Raw genomic sequence first — 6,947 nt, 5'->3', positions numbered from 1 at the left:
ATTTCACTTCCCTTTAATGACTACTACCCCTTATCTTCCTTCTCTCACAACGTGGTTAGCCTCCTGCCCTGTACCGGTACCTTTGAGTTAGCCTAACCAAGTCAGAAAGGTTAGGTTATCAACTAATTTGTATAATTTAAGTTAGTTTTAGAAGCAGTTAATTTAGGTTTAATCAGGTTTTAACTACCAGTTAAATCAGTACATTAAAACCTTAGAGTGTACGTTTATTTTTGATCAATATCAGGTATAAGAATTGAACTACTGAGGGACTAGTCCAATCAAAACAAAGTACTACCGAATAACTACTCAATTATTCACAACTACCGAAATAACGATTGTCGAGATTCAAGTAATCGACAACCGAATGCCTAACAAAGAATAATAACTAGTTAGTAATGTCGAATGGAATTGTGGGAGCTTACAACAAGTATGGCGGACTATTAGCGTCTATTGTTCTCAGCCAATATGGCGTCTCTATTACAAGTATTACTTTAAAATTCAATAAAAATTATAAAAATCAATCAAAAAAAAGTTTTCAATTAGTTTTAAAATTTAAAACATTAAATTACCTTTGACTTAGTCACCTCGTGATTTCAACAATTTCAAATATTACGTTTTATAAACAGTTTCTAGGCTAGCATTATTCTACGGGCAGAATAAAAATTACTTACCCATCAATCCTTGTCCCGGCTTCTTGCACCAACTTTTTCGATTTCTTCAACGAAACAAAGAAACACTAATTTATTATTTTTAGAAAGACGAACCGACCGACAGAACCAACTGACACAACCCCACAGAATTTTACCAATGCAGAACTATACCCCACACCTGACACCAAATATGTGGCGTGACGACCACACGTAATTTAATTTAAAAAGTTCTCGGGTTCTAATTCGGACACGGTGATGGAAACTAGCCCAGGTTGCTGTAATAAAAATTCTCTCCTCGGTTGGCCAAATAAAACAATTTAGTTTATTGCGAAAACAATTTGAATTTTATTGCATAATTTAGAATCAGTTGAACAATTACAAATTTAGAACGGGAGAGAGAGAGCGAGAGAGCGATTTCACGCGAGCTTGACGCGTTCAAAACCCTGGCACGACTGCGACTCAGAACAACGAACTCCAGGGAGCAGCGTTTGTTCCAGACGCTACCTCAGCAAATTCCTGCCTGTTTACCACCCAGTAACTGCGCAGCTGCTCTGGGTATGGAAAATTACCAGGCTTACTGCTGACAGACTTGGACTTACAATTCATGTGCTGAATTAAAATATATATCTTCTCCACCTGCACTGCTTAACCTAATAAGTCTGGCTGCATATATTCATTACTCGTTACTACAATTAAATGTTATGCTGAATAAAAAATAAAATATATTACTGATGATTTAATATTTTAAATTGGCTGATTAAGACCGCATACGATGTTACCGGTCTGGTCTTAGAACTATATGCTGGGGTCGTCACATCGCTACCTTGGTTTGACAAGGTTATATCTGGTCCAACCAAAATTTTAGAGGAAACGAGTTTGAAAATTCAAAATGCTAGAATTTTGTTCATTATGAATATAATTTAACAAAATTTTACTCAGTGTCTAATATAGTTATAGTGCAACATTTCATTTTGTTTTTATGAAAAAAGTTTTTACTGTTGATTTTATATAAAATATGCCTAAATGCAGTTAAAACCTTGTCATAGACGAAATGAGCAAAAATTAAAGTGACAAGGGTGTAAGTGCAGATACAACTTTTTCCAAACTAACATGTTTATTTTTCTAAGCTTACAAACATCCAAACAAGGTTGTAACTTAACTAAGAGATATTTACAAAACAATAAACAGTAGTATTTTTAAAGTGTTGAGGTATCACAACTTGAATGTTTTGGTTCATGATTGTGTATAAAACAAGTTAAATTAGAAAAAATTGTAAATAATTAGGCATACTTAGCCATATTATTGTTCTACACAAAAATGTTCTCCTCTTAATAATACTAATTTTAGAGATCAAGTTTTAGTATCACTTAGATACTCCTTATTAAACATCTTTTTGCATTCTACAACAATGCACGTTTAACTAGATTTTTAAAAACGGCAGTGTAGTACTCACGGTCTTGCAATGGCATAAACTGAAAAGCAGCCTTTTATGTCTTTTTTCTTTGCTTCTGAAATATCTATACACTGTTTTTGGATTTTTCGGTTTTACTGCGAGAAACATTAACTTCAACTAGAAGAGCTTGAGTGGTTGCTTGCTGGCTGATAAAGATCTGTTTCTTACACTTTCTCTGGGTGGTTCGCTAAACTTGATGTATTTGCAGTTTTCAGGCTCAAGTGGATCATGTGATGACTTTATGAAAATAGTATAGAGAGTTCTTGTAAACTCAATCTTGAAACACTTGCAAACGGAACTTCTTTGTAATTCAAAGCTTCGAAGTTTCTGTAAAATTTCTTGAAGTCAGCAGGCTGCACTTTAATAATTCGGTTACGGTTGGTGGCGACTTAACTTGTTTTAATATTCTGACAAGTCCAATGGGAGAGATAAGATTCGTGTTTTTTCATCTCTCTCTCTCTATGCAAGCTGTGTGAACTGTCGACTTCCTGTACACAATATGAATGGCCAGGCAATGAATACTGTATTGTAACTGAGCTAACACTCAGGTTATCCCTTAAAAAGTCCAACACTGCATTTGACATAATGCTATTTCTATTTTAGGGCACACAAGAGTCAGACCAAGTTGTTAAATCACTGATATCATTTTTGTCCACCACTACATCGAGGATTCTTTTAACAGCAGAAGCAATGTCATTTCCTGCACTATCTGACATAGTTTTCAGGCCAAATGGCGCAGTACACTTGCTTCGTAACGGTATAGTGGGCTGTAAAGTTGTAGATGTTATGCTTTCTTAAGTAAAATAAACGAACTTATATCAGCGTGGGGGACTGTAATGACGTTCTCAAGAATCAAACAATAAAACTGGTGTGTCATTATCCTTTTCTTTCTTCCTCACATCACGCATTGAATTTTGCAAACTATATTGCCAGTCATATTCTTTCTGCAACGTTTCAGTAAGGAGTTTCAGTTTTTCTTGCCACAATAAACTTTTCGCATGTATCGCACCTGTCACTCTTTGGACAGTGAAATCCCAGATTGAACTCTGTGGTAAAGATTTTGTAATATAACGATTTCCTGACTGGAGTAATATTTTATGATGCTCATTTTTGCATATAAAGATCGTACATTTTTGCAATCGAGAGATGAGCTCCTAAGTATTTTCTGTGTTTGTCTTAGCCCTGCAGTAGTGGGACTCAACTGTGTGGAAAGATTTAATATGATCCCTTACTAAAGAAGGAGTCGCCTATAGGTAGCCTACGGCTGTTTTTCTGACCTTCCTCTTTTGTCCAAAGTCGGTGTATTTGTAACGACATTTTTGGTTTTGTGAGCGGTATAGATAGGTTTCTGGGAGATTGCTAGAGTTCCGAGGAAAAACAATTTACACACCTGAAATTTTTTCCCCATTCAAGAGCACAAAACAACATTTTTGTAAACAGAGAACAAAATTCTAGCATTTTGAATTTTCAAACTCCGTTTCCTCTAAAATTTTGGTTGGACCAGATAGAACCTTGTCAAACCAAGGAAGCGAATTGTCTTCCAGCATTTCCATGATTATTTCAAAGTACTACTACCATAAAATAGGTTTAATATAACAAAACACTAACACAACAAAGTAGTAACAACAACAACATGTGGTCAGGAAACAACATAACCTCTCATAGCAGCCTAGCAGTCATGTGATAGTTAGCAGCTCAGCTGATTGCCACAGAGTATCAGTGCGAGATTCAACCTTGTCAAACTGCACTGAGGAAACCAAATTCCTTCAGTTAGAACCTTGTCAAATTATCAGTCTGGTTATTTATTAACATATAAGAGTAAGAGTCAGTTTTCTTCATGTACATAAGAAAGAGGGGAATCAAAGCAACAATAACCCATTTTCCAAAAAATGTCAGTTACAACCTTGTCAAACCAAGGTAGCGAATTAGCTGAACGCTTTGAAAATAAGTACATTTAAGACCAATAAAATGTTTCATCTTTGTCTAGAGTTAACATCCTGGAGCTCCTTTCTCTCAACTTCGTTTTGAATATAGTAGCTTCTCCAATGTCTATTGGCTAGTGGTACAATTGGAATTTTAGTATTCAAAACGTTTGTCTGATCAACCAAACCGGACTCGACGACTTCAAACAGGAGCTTCTTTTGCAGGTTTGTCTACAGAACCGTGCAAATAAATAAAAAACTGTGTCATTCAGTGACAGACAATTGACTTGTATTTATAGCAGGTATCCCGTATGTTTTAAGGACACTATCCTATAATACGCACACATGTATAAGAATGTACAAGTGTTTATTATGTAAAGCTGTTTGTTGTATATTATCGCACTGCTATCCAACCGGTCATGTTCCAAATTTCACGACTCTTGGTATTTGCAAAGTTATTTTAAAATCAATAAATTATTTGTAACTTAACAGACAAGTACGTTAATTCAATATGAAACGCTACTTTTCGCAACATATTGCAAAAATTGTTTTTTTTTTTTACTACTTACCTTACTATTAAAATTACATTGTAGGATAAGCTAAAATCATGTTTCCAGTTGTGTATAAAAACTAATTGAGCAAAAAAATTGAAAAGTCTATGAAGCCCAGAGCTTAATTTTCACTGTCACTGTATAAGCACAGACCCTGGTTGGGTGGGGGGGGGGGGGGGTGGGGGGGGGGGGGGGTGGGGGGGGGGGGGGGTGGGGGGGGGGGGGGGTGGGGGGGGGGGGGGGTGGGGGGGGGGGGGGGGTCGGGGTTATCCAGATAGAAGATGTATTGATGGAATTCTGACACGACCCAGCGACACTAAACACAACCTTTGAGAACAAAGTCGGCCGGATAGAAACATTCAACAGAGTCAAGTGATGTCTAGCTCGAGCACGCGGACATTAGGGAAAAAGAGTTGTGGATAATTTTACGTTATTTATTGAGGTTGACAAACCATCGCATGGCGGGGTTTGTTGTGGCTGGTGCATTGCAATACCCAAGGTTTGTGGAACACGCTGGGCGCGACTCCACTGTCTTCAGGATGCAAACAAAATTGCGTAGCGAGCAACTTAAGTTGTATCTCACTGCTATTAATCAAATTACACCTTGTATCTAACACTGAGATGCTTAAATCTTCCGGAACATTCCATGTTTTGTTCTTCGATTACATTTACATCCACTTATAGATATTTAAATGGTAATTTTCTTATCAAATAATATTACGAGTGCAAAAAAACAAAATTTATATTTTATTCTGCAACATATCCTCCATTCGCTCTATGATTTCAAAAATGTTGTAATAACACTAAAAAGTCAAAAAATTTACTTTCTAAAAATCATAAATACTCCATATGATTGTAGATAAATAGGAGTGATTAGTATAAATAGGCTGTTAAATTGCAGGGAAAATCAATTACAAAGGTAATAATCTTATATATTATAAATGAAATCGCAAAATTATGTTTCTCTGAGAAACGTGTTGGTCCATTCAAGCTAATTTTGTTTTGTAAATACTTTTAGTTAATTGAAATTCCGATTAAAGGTTTTTATGAAGTGAAAGATTAGAAAAACTACCTGTAATATTTTTTAAACTTATAAATGTATTGTAATATTTATTATTTCATTAGGCAAACTTTAACTAACATTAAACAGCTGGCCTGCCACTTTCAGCTAAAGTTTGACAAATTTCGCTAAACCAAAGGTTGTTGATAATTTGAAATTGTATAAATTATTAAGTTTACAGTGCTTCTGAAGTGTAATGTATATAACATAAAAATGTTGAATAGTTATACTTACAGGTTGCGCCAGTGAACTAGTTTAAGACATATAATTCCCTTTTATACCGGAAGTAGGGTAGGAGTTTCCCTCTTAGGCCGTACGTAATAGGCTTCTCGGTCCTACGTAATTATGGATTATTTTCTTCATCGGGACAACAATGGGAAACTTTAACTATGACACTTGGACATATTTTAAAACTGAAAGTAGATTTTATCAAGAAATCGGAAAAGGCTGACACTTTTGCCAAAATTAGGATTTTGAGACCTGTTGTTTGTTATTTTCTTAATCGGCGGGCAACAAGGCAAACTCAGAAACTGTTTGACTTTGGCAAGTTATTAATTTGAACCAGAAAAGCTCTAACAGCACGTGCAATAACGTGATAAAAAGTGTCAGGTTAAAATCTTATACTTCTTTAAAACTTCGAACACTTAAGTAATATTTCTATCTGTTGTATGCCTACAAAAATGATCATAGAAAATTACTCCAAAATGATACGTGTTTGTATCAAGTAGAATGATGAGGCCTTTGATTTAGAAAATTTGCGTGCTAAGGCAACGGGTATCAGCTGAGTATAAAACAAAATTGTTCTATCAAAAAGAAATATCCTATTATGTTTTAGTTTTCTGCCTGTTTGAATAATTATCAGTTTGTTTATTATTGCCAAAGTTTTCTCCCTATGCAAATATTCTGGATTAAACTAACTCTAAAAAAATTTAATATATGCTGTAGTTATATGGTGATTATTCGCCAAAAAGTACAATAAATAAGAAGACTTCCTAAAAAGTTGTACTCTGTTCTACATATTTCATTATTCCAAGACTAATAATTAAAAAGTGTTCTAAATTTTAAAGCTGAAATAATGGGCATTGATTTCATTTAAAATCTAAACAAAAGCGTTTAAAAATGTTTTAAAACCCAGTTACATGCGAAATTATTAATAAATAATTTAAATAATACTTTTTTTAGGCAGGTCGCGCGACGTCAGCATTTTAAAAAACTGAACAATTTATGGTAAAAGGTCGCTATGTAAATTTGGTTCTTTTTATAATACGTAGCTATATACAGTTTTTAAATTACCGTAATAACAGAAAGCTA

The sequence above is a fragment of the Homalodisca vitripennis genome, chromosome 5, assembly GCF_021130785.1.
Source record: "Homalodisca vitripennis isolate AUS2020 chromosome 5, UT_GWSS_2.1, whole genome shotgun sequence".
Taxonomy (NCBI): Eukaryota; Metazoa; Arthropoda; class Insecta; order Hemiptera; family Cicadellidae; genus Homalodisca; species Homalodisca vitripennis.
This window is presented reverse-complemented; position numbering follows the sequence as displayed.